Source organism: Phyllobates terribilis, unplaced genomic scaffold (assembly GCF_046119375.1).
Source record: "Phyllobates terribilis strain yellow unplaced genomic scaffold, ASM4611937v1 Scaffold_764__1_contigs__length_703092, whole genome shotgun sequence".
Lineage (NCBI taxonomy): Eukaryota > Metazoa > Chordata > Amphibia > Anura > Dendrobatidae > Phyllobates > Phyllobates terribilis.
This window is the reverse complement of record NW_027363524.1, coordinates 675,666-693,051: the sequence shown is the minus strand read 5'-3', so window position 1 is coordinate 693,051 and position 17,386 is coordinate 675,666.

The following is a 17,386-nucleotide window of genomic DNA, read 5'->3' as shown; positions in this document are numbered from 1 at the left end:
TGGTTAGGTGAACTTTCCCAGTAACTGCGTTGGTGAGGGTATGGCTAATGCTCTTTGACACGTGCGTGTGTAAGGTGGGGACGGCATACCAGGAGAAATAGTGGTGGCTGGGAACCGAGTACCAAGGGACGGCTGCCACCATGAGGTTGCAGAAAGATTCCATCTCCATGAGCCTAAAAGGCAACATTTCAAGTGCAAGCATTTGAGAAATGTGGCAGTTTATTTGCACTTGCGTTCAAATGACTGGGGTAGGGACAATTGAATGCTGCGCTGGAACAAGGACGTGGACGCTGATGGAGGTGGTTGCAAGTGTGCAATGACATGTCACGCATGTCACCTTGTCAGGTTGGGTTAGTGACTTCATCTTCCACCACGTCGTCTTGCACGAATGCACCCTGGGCCTCCTCTTGGCTTGCTGGCAATTGTGTCTCATCATCATCACCCACCTCTTGTGACAGTAACTGCACTTTCCCATCGTCGCCTATGTGTGACTGTGGCTACTATATGCAATCTCATCTTTCATGGCTTGAAGAGGGCCAGGTGAGAGGCCCTAATCTGTAAATGGAAAAGTGAACAGCACTTCAGACTGCCCAAGTTTGGAATCACTTGTCACTGGGCACTCGGCATGGTGGGAGGAACGAGGATCAGGGTGAGAAATATGTGGTCCAGACTCACGACTACTGAGACTGGACTGTGTGGAAGACAGGGTGGTGGTGGTGGCAAAGAAACTGGAAGCATTATCTGCTATTCAACCAGCAACCTTTTCACACTGCTCTGGCTTCAATAGTGGTGTCCGCGGCCTCCTACAAAGTGGGACAGGAAGATAGAGCGACATGATGTGGGTGCTTGTTGTGCTCCCTCAGCAGGCACAATTTCAGCTTGCCCAAGGCCTCGGCCTTTGCGTGCACCATCACCATCACGTCCACTTTCCAGGCCCTTGCCACACGCCTTGCCCATTTTAAATGGAGTATAATATTTGGCATGCTCCCAAAAATGTCAGGATTATTACCGCAGTAATATCGGATTACGTCTGATTACCACGGTTTTAGGTAGTGGCCTTATTGGCATGGTATTGGTCAGCAACCAAGTGTGAATAGGTTTGAACAACACACAGCAGGCAGACTTTAAATGGAGTATAATACTTGTCACATTTACCAAAAAAGTCAGGATTATTACTGCATTATTATCGGATCACCTGAGATGATGGACAAGTTTCTCTGCTTCCACAATACAGCAATGCTACTAATATCAAACAAATCTGGCTGAATGCTGCTAACAAGCAAATGGAACAGTAAAAATGGTGCATTATATTTCTTTTCAAGCAAATAATTATGATTAAGAGCAAAAAGAATGTTAGCCCTGATATCTAGAGCTATGGATATCAGTAATAGCAGCAGACAGAACGTGCAATGGACCATATTCTATTCTATACGCTGTCCACAAACTATGCCTGCCTTACTCCTGCTATGACCAGGATTGATATGCATCTGGATTAGTTATTAGAAGGTCTGTCAGTTTAGATACATATTTCTGTGGAATACTTCACTAAATAAACCACCAATTCTCTCCATCACTCAGCTGCAGCTCTCCCTACTCTGCCTGTCTAAATGGTACACTGTGACGAGCATAGGGTCAGAGGTTCTTATATAGACCTGATGATGCTATCACTGTCATGCCACAACCAACATGGCTGCTGCATTTCAGTGACTGGCAGGCAATCCCCATATGTTTACTTGCTGTTTAAATAGTGTCAAACATCCAGGGCGGGGACTCGAGCTCCCGCCCGAGCATCCAGAAAGTACTCGCCAAGCATTTCAAACAGTGAGATGTCCAGGCGAGTACCGAGCAGTTGTGAGCACGCTCACTCATCACTACTGTAGATGCATCCGCAGTTGGTCCTTCAGGGTTCTGGACTGATTAGCACTAGACCTCTTTAAAAGGTGCTGGCTGACTGCTTACAGAGGCTCTTATTGAAGCTTGATCCATTCCCGGCCGACAACGTAGAGGTTTTTGGCTTTCAGTGGGTGACTGGGACTGCCGTTGTGGAATCCACCTATCTCCTGTGTGGATTGCTGTGGCAAAAAATAAATGCACCTGAAAGATAAGCAAAGCCTGTTTCTTTTGACTTTGGACAAGTTAATAACATTCACAATGAGGCTGAAGAAATCAGAAATCAGTGCATAAAGATTCTACATTAAGTATTTTTATACAGGTTTTTGGATTCCTCAAAACAGACAGAAAGTTCACTAGCTCATCCCTATGAGCACATGAAAGCTCAGCTTCCCTCCAAACTGTTAGAAGAGTTACATGGACTGAATTTGTATATAGCAGGCCTCAGTGATCTCCCAAACCATATTCTTGAAGCTTTTTCCACTCAACAACATGACAAGGTCCTGTCAGCTTCTTGGCATCTGCTCCACCGGCACCTGGATACACATTGGTCTACTTTAGAAATTCTGCGGTTTTTGGGAGAAAAGTTGAAAGATCAAATTGTTTATGCCCATCAATATATTATTATTATTATTTATTATTATAGTGCCATTTATTCCATGGCGCTTTACATGTGATAGGGATATACATAGCAAAAACATTTACATAATCTTAACAAAACGAGTCAGCGACTGGTACAGGAGGAGCGAGGACCCTGCCCGCGAGGGCTAACATTCTACAAGGGATGGGTGAGGATACAGTAGGTGGGGGTAGAGGAGGCCATGCAGTAATGTGGTGGAGTGGTGGTTACTGCAGGTTGTAGGCTTGTCGGAAGAGGTAGGTCTTCAGGTTTCTTTTGAAGGCTTCCATGGTAGGCGAGAGTCTGATGTGTTGGGGTAGAGAGTTCCAGAGTAGGGGGGATGCACGGGAGAAATCTTGTATACGATTGTGGGAAGAGGAGTTAAGAGGGGAGTAGAGAAGGAGATCTTGTGAGGATCGGAGGTTGCGTGCAGGTAAGTACCAGGAGACTAGGTCACAGATGTATGGAGGAGACAGGTTGTGGATGGCTTTGTATGCCATGGTTAGGGTTTTGAAGTAGGATTCTCTGGGCAATGGAGAGCCAGTGAAGGGATTGACAGAGGGGGGAGGTCGGGGAATAGCGGGGGGACAGGTGGATTAGTCGAGCAGCAGAGTTTAGGATAGATTGGAGGGGCGCAAGAGTGTTGGAAGGGAGGCCACAGAGCAGGAGGTTGCAGTAGTCAAGGCGGGAGATGATGAGGGCATGCACTAGTGTTTTTTGCAGAGTCTTTGCTGAGGAATGCACGGATCCGGGAAATATTTTTGAGTTGGAGTTGGCAGGAAGTGGAAAGGGCTTGGATATGTGGTTTGAACGAGAGATCAGAGTCCAGGGTTACCCCAAGGCAGCGAGCTTGTGGGACTGGGGACAGTGAACAGCCATTGATGTTGATGGATAGGTCAGATGGGGGATATGAATGAGAGGGTGGAAAGATGATGCACTCTGTTTTATCCATGTTGAGTTTTAGAAATCTGGCAGAGAAGAAGGATGAGATGGCGGACAGACATTGTTGGATTTTGGTTAGTAGGGAGGAGATATCGGGTCCAGAGAGGTAGATCTGTGTGTTATCAGCATAGAGGTGATACTGAAAGCCGTGAAAGTGTTAAATAGCTGTTTAGAGTTGTGAGTAGTGTTGAGCCACCCCCGTAGTATTCGGGTTCGGTTCGGTTCGTCGAACACCGGGATGTTCGAGGAACTGTTCGTCGAACACCTTAGAACACCGTCGAACACCATTAAAACCAATGGCAGGCAAACAAAAACACATAGAAACACATATAAAACACCTTCAAAGGTGTCCAAAAGCTGACAAACTGCTCAGAAGACGCTCTCTTTAAAAAAGCCGGCCGGCAATTCAGCAGCGGCATACACCGGTACCCGACAATTTAGACAAGAAGGAATAGAGCATCACACATAGATTAGATAGATAGAAACATGTCAGTCACATATATAAGAAGTACAGTGTCAGTGTTGGTTACTGTACTTGTCATTTAGTGTAAAGGATTTATTAAAAAAAATATTAGTGTTTTCGTGCACCGTCTCTTTAAAAAAGCCGGCCGGCAATTCAGCAGCGGTACCCGTCAATTTAGAACAGAAAGAATAGAGCTTCACACATAGATTAGATAGATATAAACATGTCAATCACATATATAATAAGTACAGTGACAGTGTTGGTTACTGTACTTGTCATTTAGTGTTAAAATAAAGGATTTATTAAAAAAAAAATTGGCGTGGGGTTCCCCATAATTTTAGTCTCTAGCGGAGGTTAAGCAGACGGCTGGGGCAGATGTTTGAAGCCTGGGAAGGGGGTAATACCCACGGAGCTTCCCAGGCTACTAATTTCAGCCCCCAGCTGAATACCTAGCCTTTCCTAGCTATTAAAATGGGGGACCCCCCCCAAAAAAATGACGTGGGGTCCCCCCTATTTTAATAGCTAGTAAAGGCTAGGCAGACAGCTGGGGGCTGATATTAATAGCCCAGGAAGGGTGCCATGAATATTGGCCCCCTCCCAGGCTAGAAACACCAGCCGTCAGCCATCCCAGAAATGGCGCATCCATAGGATGCGCCAATTCTGGCACTTAGCCTCACTCTTCCCACTGCCCTGTAGCGGTGGCAGTGGGGTAATAGGGCTGGGGTTGATGTCAGCTTATAATGCCAGCTGACATCAAGCCCAGGTTAGTAATGGAGAGGCGTCTATAAGACACCCCCATTACTAACCCCATAGTCAAAGTTAAAAAAAACACAAACACCCAGAATAAAGTCCTTTAATTGAAATAAACACACAATTCTTTATTGTTCTAAATTAAACCATACTTACCATCACGCCCATTCCAGCTGAAGCCAACGATCTCCTGCAATAAAAGTAAAATAATAAAGCAACATCATCCTTACCTTTCCATGGTTCCCACGACAGCTCCAGCTCTGCTACATCGAGATGACAGGCTGGACCGCAGCAGAAAGCTGCCATCCAGCCTGTCATCCCGCAGACACTGAGAAGCGCAGGCATGCTTGCGCTCCTCAGTGTCTGGCTGTGACGGCATCCAGATGAGCCGACAATGAACTCAGCTCACCTCATGCACGTCACTGACAGCGTGGGAAAATTCTCCTGCAGTCAGCGCTTCAGCGTGAGAATTTTCCCACGCTGTCAGTGACGTGCATGAGGTGAGCTCATATCCAATGAACTCAGCTCACCTCATGTACGTCACTGACAGCGTGGGAGAATTCTCACGCTGAAGCGCTGAGTGCAGGAGAATTTTCCCACGCTGTCAGTGACGTGCATGAGGTGAGCCGAGTTCATTGGACATGAACTCGTCTCATCTGGATGCCGTCACAGCGAGACGCTGAGGAGTGCAAGTATGCCTGCGCTTCTCAGTGTCTGGGGGATGACAGGCTGGATGGCAGCGTTCTGCTGCGGTCCAGCCTGTCATCTCGATGTAGCAGAGCTGAAGCTGTCCTGGGAACCATGGAAAGGTAAGGATGATGTTGCTTTATTATTTTACTTTTATTGCAGGAGATCGTTGGCTTCAGATGGAATGGGCGTGATGGTAAGTATGGTTTCATTTAGAACAATAAAGAATTGTGTGTTTATTTCAATTAAAGGACTTTATTCTGGGTGTTGTGTTTTTTTTTAATACTTTACTAGAAATTCATGGTGGTCATGTCTAATATTGGCGTGACCCCATGAATTTCGGGCTTAGGGCCAGCTGATAATACCAAGCTGGCCCTAACCCCTTTATTACCCAGTGAGCCACCGCACCAGGGCCCTGGATGAGTTGGGTACATCGCCAGAAGATGGCGCTTCTATGAACGCGCCATTTTCCGGGGTGGCTGCGGACTGCAATTTGCAGTGGGTGGGGCCCAGAAAGCTTGGGCCTCCCAGTGCTGCGGATTCCAGCCCCCAGCTGCCTAGTTGTACCTGGCTGGACACAAAAATAGGGCGAAGCCCCACGTATTTTTTTTTTTATTATTTCATGAAATTCATGAAATAATTAAGAAAAAAAGGGCTTCCCTATATTGTTGTGTCCGGCCAGGTACAAATAGGCAGCTGGTGGTTTGGGGCAGCCCGTTCCTGCCTGCTGTACCTGACTGGACACAAATATAGTGCGAAGCCCCACGTCAATTTTTTTAAATTATTTCAGGAAATTCATGAAATAATTTAAAAAAAATTGACGTGGGGCTTCGCACTATATTTGTGTCCAGCCAGGTACAGCAGGCAGGAACGGGCAGCCCCCAACCACCAGCTGCCTATTTGTACATGGCCGGACACAACAATATAGAGAAGCCCTTTTTTTTTAAATTATCTACTATATAATTGTCTTATCCCGTCTGTCTGTCTGTCTGTCTGTTTGTCCAGGAAATCCCACGTCGCTCATTGGTCCGGCAGCGGCCAATCAGCGCCGCGGAATTTCTGAAAAAAGATGGCGGCCGTTAGCGGCTCATCTGCGGGAAGGAGCTCAGCAGCAATGCAGCCAGGAGATGAGCGGCGCGAGACGCTCATCTCCCGGCTGGTAACAGCAGAAGGACCCCGACCGCCGGACCCATCTGCGGGACGGAGATGCAGCCGGGAGATGAGCGGCGCGAGGCGCTCATCTCCCGGCCGGTAGCAGCGGAAGGACCGCCGGCGTCGCTGACCTCCATGCAGAAGGGAGGACCGGGGAGCGGCGCTGCGGGTCGAGATACTTCTGCTGCGAGCGCCCGCTCATGTCTCGGGTTCTCGCAGCGGAAGTAGCCGCACAGGCAGCGCCGCTCCCCGGTCCTCACCAAGACGATTCGATGATTTTTCGCGGTCTTCGGACCCGACCAATCACTGATCTTACCGCAAAAGTTAAACACCGCTGTGCTGATTGGTCGCGTACGCTGCCCGCGACCAATCACCGATTTGGTCGCCACATTTAAATATCGGCCGCGACCAATCAGCACAGCGGTGTTTAAATGTGGAGCCAAGATCGGTGATTGGTCGCGGCCGATATTTAAATTTGGCGCACAAATCGGTGATTGGTCGCGGGCAGCGTCCGCGACCAATCAGCACAGTAGTGTTTAACTTTGGCTGCAAGATCAGTGATTGGTCGCGGGTCAAGACCGCGACCAATCACCGATTTGTGCGGCACATTTAAATAGCGGCTGCGACCAATTGGATGTCAGCGCCGCTCCCCTGTCCTCCCTTCACACCCTAGCCGCATGGATGTCAGCGGCGCTGCCTGTGCGGATACTTCCACTGCGAGAACCAGGGACATGAGCGGGGGCTCACAGCAGAAGTATCCCGACCCGCAGCGCTGCTCCCCGGTCCTCCCTTCACACCCTAGCTGCTGATGTCCCCACAGTATCCGCATGGTGTTACAAAGGTCCAGACATTTGTGTTAAAAATCGCTGATTGGTCGCTGGCGCTGCCCGCGACCAATCACCGATTTGGGCGCCAAATTTAAATATCGGCCGCGACCAATCACCCATCTTGGCTCCACATTTAAACACCGCTGTACTGATTTTTTCGCGGACGCTATTTAAATGTGGCGCAAAAATCGGTGATTGGTCGCGCCCAGCGTCGGCAACCAATCAGCACAGCGGTGTTTAAATGTGGAGCCAAGATCGGTGATTGGTCGCGGCCGATATTTAAATTTGGCGCCCAAATCGGTGATTGGTCGCGGACAGCGCCAGCGACCAATCAGCGATTTTTAACAGAAATGTCCGGATCTTTATAACATCATGCGGATACTGTGGGGACATCAACGGCTAGGGTGTCAAGGGAGGACCGGGGAACGGCGCTGCGGGTCGGGATACTTCTGCTGCGAGCAGTCGCTCATCTCCCGGCTTCTCGCAGCGGAAGTATCCGCACAGGCAGCGGCGCTCCCCGGTCCTCACCAATACGATTCGCTGATTGGTCGCGCTCTCTGCACGCGACCAATCAGTGATCTTGGCGCTAAAGTTAAACACCGCTCTGCTGATTGGTCGCGGACTCCAGCCACGACCAATCAGCGAGATTGGCACCAAATTTAAACCCCGCTCTGCTAATTGGTCGCGGATGCCAGCCGCGACTAATCAGCATTATTGGCGCCAAATTTAAACACCGCTCTGCTGATTGATCGCGGTCGCTGGCCCGAGATCAATCAGCAATATTGCCGCAAAATTTAAACACCGCTCTGCTGATTAGTCGCGATCGCCGTCCGCGACCAATCAGCAGTATTGGCGCCAAATTTAAACCCTGCTCGGCTGACTGGACGCGGTTGCAGGCCACGACCAATCAGCAGTATTGGCGTCAAATTTAAACCCGGCTCTGCTGATTGGTCGCGGCCGCCGGCCAGACACGTCACTGACAGCGTGGGAAAATTCTCCTGCACTCAGCGCTTCAGCATGAGAATTCTCCCACGCTGTCAGTGACGTGCATGAGGTGAGCCGAGTTCATTGGACATGAACTCGTCTCATTTTTATGCCGTCACAGCGAGACACTGAGGAGCGCAAGCATGCCTGCGCTTCTCAGTGTGTGCGGCATGGCAAGCTAAATGGCAGCGTTCTGCTGCGGTCCAGCCCGTCATCTCGATGTAGCAGAGCTGAAGCTGTCGTGGGAACCATGGAAAGGTAAGGATGATGTTGCTTTATTATTTTACTTTTATTGCAGGAGATCGTTGGCTTCAGCTGGAATGGGCGTGATGGTAAGTATGGTTTAATTTAGAACAATAAAGTATTGTGTCTTTATTTCAATTAAAGGACTTTATTCTGGGTGTTTGTGTTTTCTTTTAACTTTGACTATGGGGTTAGTAATGGGGGTGTCTTGTAGACGCCTCTCCATTACTAACCTGGGCTTGATGTCAGCTGGCATTATAAGCTGACATCAACCCCAGCCCTATTACCCCACTGCCACCGCTACAGGGCAGTGGGAAGAGCGAGGCTAAGTGCCAGAATTGGCGCATCCTATGGATGCGCCATTTCTGGGACGGCTGATGGCCGATGTTTCTAGCCTGGGAGGGGGCCAATATTCATGGCACCCTTCCTGGGCTATTAAGCTGTCTGCCTAGCCTTTGCTAGCTATTAAAATAGGGGGAACCCCACGTCATTTTTTTGGGGGGGTCCCCCATTTTAATAGCTAGTAAAGGCTAGGTATTCAGCTGGGGGCTGATATTAGTAGCCTGGGAAGCTCCGTGGGTATTACCCCCTTCCCAGGCTTCAAACATCTGCCCCAGCCATCTGCTTAACATCCGCTAGAGCCTAAAATTATGGGGAACCAAACGCCAATTTTTTTTTAAATAAATCCTTTATTTTAACACTACATGACAGGTACAGTAATCAACACTGTCACTGTACTTCATATATATGTGACTGACATGTTTCTATCTATCTAATCTATGTGTGATTCTCTATTCCTTCTATTCTAAATTGTCGGGTACTGCTGCTGAATTGCCGGCCGGCTTATTTAAAGAGATGGTGCATGAAAACACTATTATTTTTTTTAATAAATCCTTTACACTAAATGACAAGTACAGTAAGCAACACTGTCACTGTACTTCATATACTGTATATGTGACTGACATGTTTCTATCTATCTAATCTATTTGTGATTCTCTATTCCTTCTATTCTAAATTGTCAGGTATCGCTGCTGAAATGCCGGCCGGCTTTTTTAAAGAGACGGTGCATGAAAACACTATTATTTTTTTTAATAAATCCTTTACACTAAATGACAAGTACAGTAAGCAACACTGTCACTGTACTTCATATATATGTGACTGACATGTTTCTATCTATCTAATCTATGTGTGATTCTCTATTCTTTCTGTTCTAAATTGTCGGGTACCGGTGTATGCCGCTGCTGAATTGCCGGCTTTTCATGTTTCACTGTGGGCACTGTTCCCATCGATTTGGGCAATCACTGTAATGCCACAACAACCATGGCTGTGGCATTACAGTGAGTGGCAGACAATCCCTGCATGATTGGTGCTCAAAAATAGCGCCAGACATGCAGGACATGCTTTTGGTGCACGAACAGTTATCGAACATAACCTCGAACAGCCGAATTTTTTGCAAATCGTTCGAGCTCGTCCAATACCGCCCAAAACAGCTCAAATTTGAGATTGGCGAACAGTTCTAGTCGAACACCGCTCATCTCTAGTTGTGAGATAGGGAGGATATGAGAGATGAGAAGTAGGATTGTTTCGCTGTAGTGAGTGCGGACTTGAAAATAGTGAGGGATTGTTTGAATGCGATGAAGTGCTCGATGGAGTGAGACCTTTTCCATCTCTGCTCCGCAACCCTGGAGGCCCGTCGCAGTTCTTTAGTAAGTTTGGTGTGCCAGGGTTGCCTGTTGATTGTGCGAGATTTGGTATGTGTGAGAGGGGCGATCAAGTCGAGAGCTGCAGCTATTGTGGTGTTATGTAGTGTTATATGAAGCTGCAGCAACATCTGCATTGTGTAAGGAATTTATGTCTGCAAGAGGGAGGAGGGATTCAGAGAGTGAGTGTAGGTCAAGGTGTTTGAGATTTCTGCGAGCGTGTGTAAGTTTGTGGAGTGGGGATTGTGCACCTGGACAGGAGAGGGTAGAGAATGTGAGGAGGTTATGGTCAGAGAGAGGGAGGGGTGAGTTAGAGAGGTTAGATAGGGAAAAGAGGCGGGTGAAGATGAGGTCCAGTGTGTGGCCATCTTTATGAGTAGCTGCCGAAGACCATTGAGCAAGGCCGAAGGAGGAAGTGAGGAATAGGAGCTTAGAGACAGATGAGTGGGAAGTGTCAATGGGGATGTTGAAGTCACCCATTATGATAGTGGGGATGTCAGTGGAAAGGAAGTGAAGCAGCCAGGTGGTGAAGTGGTCTAAGAAAGTGGTGGCTAGCCCTGGGGGTCGGTAAATGACGGCCAGTTAGAGGTCAGAGGGGGAATAGATGCGCACACAGTGCACCTCAAAAGAGGGGAGTATAACAGAGGGTGGCAGTGATATTTGGGTGAAAACGCAGGTATCTGACAGGAGAAAACCTACGCCTCCGCCATGTTTGCCATTGGGGCGGGGGGTGTGGGTGTGTTAGAGGGGGTGAGCCAGGTTTCGGTGATGGCGAGGAACGAAAGTTTGTTAGTAATGAAAAGGTCGTGGATGTAGGAAAGTTTGTTGCAGACGGAGCGAGCGTTCCATAGAGCTCCTGTTAGAGCAACTAAGGAAGTGGGGATTAGTTGGATGGGTATGAGGTTAGAAGGGTTGCGACAGTTTGTGGAAGGTCGTGGATAGGAGGTAGAAGTAACTGTGGGGATATGGCGAGGAGGACCAGGATTTGGAGAGATATCTCCAGCAGTGAGGAGGAGCAGAGAAGGTGTTAGCAGGTGGGAGCAAGAGAGAGCATGAGGTGGCTGTCTGTGTTTGGAGATCCAGGATTGAATTTTGAGGAATAATTCGGAGGAGGAGGTGAGATGAATGGGGAGGATGGAGGGAGAGATGAAGAGTTTCTTACTAGGTGTAGGGATTTGAGGGGTTACTAGAAAGTGGAGGACTATAGAGGAAAAAGTGAGAGCTAACAGAAACATAGTTAAAAGAGAGTAAGTGGTCAAAGTGTTGGTTACCTGACTCCTGCCCTGACTAACTGCCTCTGAAATAACTGCCACTTATCTCCGAAGCCACTTTGCACAAGAAGACGGTGCACAACCCAGCACGTGTGCACCCCTTAAAGATCTTCTAAATATAGAGGGCACACTAAACCATCAAGTGAGGGGCATTGTGGGAGCTGCTTGTGGCTAAATTAGCAGCTGGTCATCTCACCAGGAGATGGCTGGGTGATCAAACACAGAGCTAGGACTCTGTAGGCTCTGCAGTTTGGCACCTCTAAACATCAGATAAAATCTACAGTGGGGATAGGACAGACATATGTGAGTATTGAGTGGAATGGGACAGATAAAGTAGAAATATCAAGCAGAGAATTCTACCAGTGAGTTGAATCAGGAGAGCAGAGCATTAGATGGCGGCATATACAGCAGGCAGAGGAATTGTGCAGGAGAAGAGCATGTACCTGTGTGAAAAGAGAAGAAGACGGGTGTTAGTCCATGGCCTCTGAAATAACTGCCACTTATCTCCGAAGCCACTTTGCACAAGAAGACGCGTGCACAACCCAATATATCAATCTGATTCGAGAAAACGTAATAAACGTGAGCTTATTAGAGGAGTAAATATTCAAAGGGTTCGTCTCTCTGAAGCATGGAGTAGTCACATGTACAGTTTCTGTCAGTGGCGTACCGCCAATGGCGGCAGACTACGCCACTGCTATGGGGCGCGTGGCTGGAGGGGGCCCGTGAGGGCCCCAAGCAGCGTGGGAGCGAGGAGGATAGGTAAGTAGGAGGTTGCAGCGGCAGAGGAGCGGGTTGCGGCAGTGGAGGAGCAGAGCACACACAGTAGCCGCTGCTGCAGCTACCACGTGTGCCCGCTGCTAAAGGTACATGAATATTCCCTCTTCTCCACTCCCATGGGCGTGGAGAAGATGGAATATTCATTCTCTTTAGTAGCGGGCACGGAGGAGCGCTGAGCCCCGGCTCCTGCTGTCAGTGCCTGCCCGCCGCTAAAGAGAAAGCATATTCAAGCTTCTCCACGCCCATAGTCTCGGCGTGGAGAGGAGTGAATGTGCCAGCAGCAGCAGCAGCTCACCTCAGCTTCTGAGAGCGCGTGCAGCTCAGATGCCGACATGAGCTGCTGGAGCAGAGGTGAGGAAGGAAGGTGAGTATAAGTGTTTATTGTTTTATGTGTGCAGTGATTGAGGGGTTGAGGAGGCCACACATACCAGGATACATGGATTGAGGAGGCCACACATACCAGGATTTGGGGATTGAGGAGGCCACACATACCAGGATTTGGGGATTGAGGAGGCCACACATACCAGGATTTGGGGATTGAGGAGGCCACACATACCAGGATTTGGGGATTGAGGAGGCCACACATACCAGGATTTGGGGATTGAGGAGGCCACACGTACCAGGATTTGGGGATTGAGGAGGCCACACGTACCAGGATTTGGAGATTGAGGAGGCCACATTTACCAGGATTGGGGGATTGAGGAGGCGACACATACCAGGGATTGTGGGATTGAGGGGGCCACACATACCAGGGATTGTGGGATTGAGGGGGCCACACATACCAGGGATTGTGGGATTGAGGGGGTCACACATACCAGGGATTGTGGGATTGAGGGGGTCACACATACCAGGGATTGTGGGATTGAGGGGGCCACACATACCAGGGATTGGGGGATTGTGGAGGCTACACATACCAGGGATTGTGGGGGCCACACATACCAGGGATTGTGGGATTGAGGGGGCCACACATACGAGGATGGGGAAATGTACCAGTAGCTGCTGCATTTCTCACTCTTCAGTCTTGCACGCAAGCAGAGGGAAGGAGACCGGGGGCCGTCGGAAGGTGAATATATCTTATTTTTTATTTTATTCTTGTTTTTACAGCTTTTTAATGGTACCTGGGTGTGGAGGAGAGTCTCCTCTCCTCCACACCCGGGTACCATCCGCACATTAGAATGCGCCAATAACGCAAGTACAAATGCAGTCTTGCGGTATTGGCGCGTTCTAATGCAAGTCAATGGCGGCAAAAACGCCGCGTTTCCGAAAAATTAATGGACATGCTGCGGATTTTTGAGCGCAGCATAAACGCTGCAGAAAAATCCGCAGCATGGGTACAGCACATGCGGATTATCATTGGGAACATTGCTGCCCTTCTACCATGCGTTTTTAATGTGTTTCCGCAGCGTTTCCGCAGCTGCAAAAACGCTGCGGAAACGCATTAAAAACGCATTGTGTGCACACAGCCTAAAGGCTGGAAAGTTATGAGAGCTGCTCTTCTGTGACATAGACAAATATTTATTTTTTGTAGGGGGGGGGGCCCAATTAGAGCTTCTGCTATGGGGCCCCATGACTTCTATGTACGCCCCTGCTTTCCGTGTATAAAGGAGACGTGGACTTTATTTATTCTACTTTTTGATCATAGAAGCAAAGGATATTATTCAGAGTTTCTGCACATTAATGAGTACGATATTGCAGCATTACCAATGGAACTCTGTCAATCAAGAAAAGGGACTGACTTTAATTTTTAAATGGTAGGGTGTAATGATCTAAGAAGACATAATTAGCCAAGCCAAGGGTGCACATAAGAGCCCTCATTTGCATCTAAAACATGAAATAATAAATTATAACCTGGGCTATGTCTCCAATAGAAATGTGTAAGCAAATTAATTGGCATTTTGGGAGTGAACCACTCCGTTTAAATGTCCTTTGTACACATGTACTGCTGAGAAGAGTGCTTTTCTTTGTGCACAGGATGATCATGTTAATATTCGTTCTGTGCACATGAAAGCAAAATGACATCCTGTCTAAACAGGTTATTATGGGACTGCCGATTGGCTTCATATAGCAGATCAGCGATCATTTAAAGGCTGAAACTGACCAATGTAAATGCACATTAGATATAAGTACCTGACTCCATGATGATTTTTCCAGAAATAGTACCATTAAAAATGACATTGTCATTATAATGCCACCTGAATACTACCCCTGCTACCCCATTTTCCATACAGAACTCCCTCATGCTATCCCAGTCTCCATACCGAGGCCCCATGCTACCCCATTTTCCATACCGAGCCCCCTCATGCAACTCTATACTCCTTACCGAGCCCCCTCATGCTACCCCATTCTTCATGCCAAGCCTCCCCATGCTACCACATTCTCCATGACAAACCCCACTATGATATACCTTCTCCATATCAAGCTTTCTCATCTCATACTACCTCTTCTCCATACCAAGCCCCCATGCTACCCTATTCTCCTTACCAAGCCCCTCATGCTACATTATTCTCCACATTGAGGCCCCCACACTACCCCATTCTTCATGCTGAGCCTGCCCATGCTATCCCATTTTCTTTTATGAGCCTCCCATGTTACCCCTTCTCCATACTGAGCCCCCTCATGCTACCCCTTCTCCATAGCGAACACCCTCATGCTACCCTTTCTCTATTATCGAGCCCTCCTCCCTATTCTCATACTAAGCCCCTCACCCCATTCTCCATACTAAGGACCATCACATTCACCATACCAAGGCCCCCACCCCATTCTCCATACCAAGGCACCCCCGAGTATATTTGTCTCTATGAGTCATTACCTGCTGCAAGATTTGGCTTTTCCTTCTTCATGGTGCTCTGCAATGACATCAGTAGGGTGATGAGTTGACCTCATCGCGCTGCAGTGACATCAGCAGCATGAGTACATCTCTGTACATTGGATCAGGGAGCTGATTGGAGCTCAACTAACCCAGTGTCACGCAAGGTGTGGGAAAGACTTAGTGCAAAACAGAGGGAAGAGGGAAAGGGAGCCAAGACACTAGGGAAAGGGGGGAGTGGAGACCTCCTAGTCTGGTCTAGTGTCACCCAGCCTCAACTATCGACCCTGTATTGGCTCTTAACCAATTGCCGCACGCGTTCCTCGCCCTGTCTTTCCCTGGCGTTAGACTCAGGCTAGGGAAGGGAGGAGATGAGCACTAGCCGATCTCCACTGAACTCAAAAGACTAAAAGGAGGGACAAACAGGGCAAATTGCTTAGCTTTTAGATGACTCCAAACAAATATGCACATGTCCTCAAACACCAGAGAAGAGGAAGTACTGCTGTTGCTGAAGTCTTCACTAGGAGTAATGAATATCGCCGGCAACTCCCTCTGAAACACAGAAGGTATTTATACACCCAGGCCAGGTAGCCGCTGGGTCCTAGAGAAAACCTCAAGAAAATGTGTATAATGCCAAATGTGGAGATCTCCTGCGAACAACTGTAGGGCGACTGTCTGTCACCTCTGACACACCCGTGACAGTACCCCTTCCTCTACGAGTGGCCTCCGGACACTCAGGACCGGGTTTCTCAGGATAAGAGGTGTGGAATGATCGAACCAACCTGGGAGCGTTCACCTCTGACGCTGAAACCCACATACTCTCCTCTGGACCATAGCCTTTCCAGTGCACCAAGTATTGTAGAGAACGACGTTGGAGACAAGAATGTACAATCCTTGAAATTTGAAACTCCAGATTGTTGGTATATGCAACAGTTGTGGACTTCTTTGTTTGTGTGAAGGAGGACTTTATGCTGATCTGACAGTAGATGGCGATGTTGTGTAAAGTTTCCTTGTTTACTGTATTGTAAAAAGAAAAAAAATCTCTCTTGTATTTTCTGTTTTGTTCTTACTTCCTGGTGCAGTACTGTGTGACTGTGCGTTTTTTCCTTTACCTCATGTTCTGAGAAGTAATACCTTGTTATCCCAAGTACTCTGCTCTGTGAAGTTTCTACTGCAACTGTGGGTATCCAGAAGCTGTGCAACACAGATTACCATCAACTATTACTGGGGGCGGTGGTAGAGGTGAGGGCTCAAGAGGTTCCATATACTTTTTGAGTAAGGGCCTGTAGAACACATTGTGGACCTTAAGGGCCTGAGGAACTTCAAGACAAAACGCTGCTGGGTTAATGATGGCGGTTTATTTTATAGGGACCAATAAACCTAAGTCCCAGTTTCCAAGAAGGAACTTTCAATCTTATATTCCTGGTAGACAACCACGCAAGGTTATTTACATTCAGGTCCAGACCTGGCAAGCATTTTCTGTTAGCCATACGTTTATACCTGTCTCCCATGATCTTTAAATTACTCAGAACACCCTGCCATACCGAGGAAAGCGACAAAGCATACCATTCCACCTCAGGAACTCCTGAAGCTCCTCCCCCACTAAAGGTACCAAACTGTGGGTGATAAACGTATGCACCGAAGAACGGTGACCTGCCAGCGGATTCTTGACGATGATTATTAATGGCAAATTCTGCCAGCGGTAAGTAAGATGCCCAATCCTCCTGATTTTCGGAGATGAAACACCTGAAGTAGGTCTCCAAATTCTGATTGACACGCTCGCTCTGACCATTCGACTGAGGGTGAAAGGCAGAAGAAAAGGACAGCTGCACCCCCAGTCGAGAACAGAATGCCTTTCAGAACTTGGAAACAAACTGGGTCCCCCAATCTGACACCACATCGGAGGGAACCCCGTGAAGCTTCACAATCTCATTTATGAACATCTGTCTTGGCATTTGGAAGTGCAGGCAATGTGACAAAGGGAACCATTTTACTGAACCTATCTATTACCTCCAAAACCACCGTTTTGACTGCAGAAACTGGTAGGTCAGTAATAAAATCCATGGACAAGTGTGTCCATGACCTACTAGGGATAGGTAGCGGAAGAAGAGTACCAGATGGACGGGTATGCGAAACCTTAGAACGCGCGGAAATACTACAAGCAGCTACGTGTTCAATCACATCCTGATGTAACCCCGGCCACCAATAACGATGAGAGAGGAGGTCCGCGGTTGCCTTACCACCTGGATGCCCAGAAAGCACAGAGTTATAATGC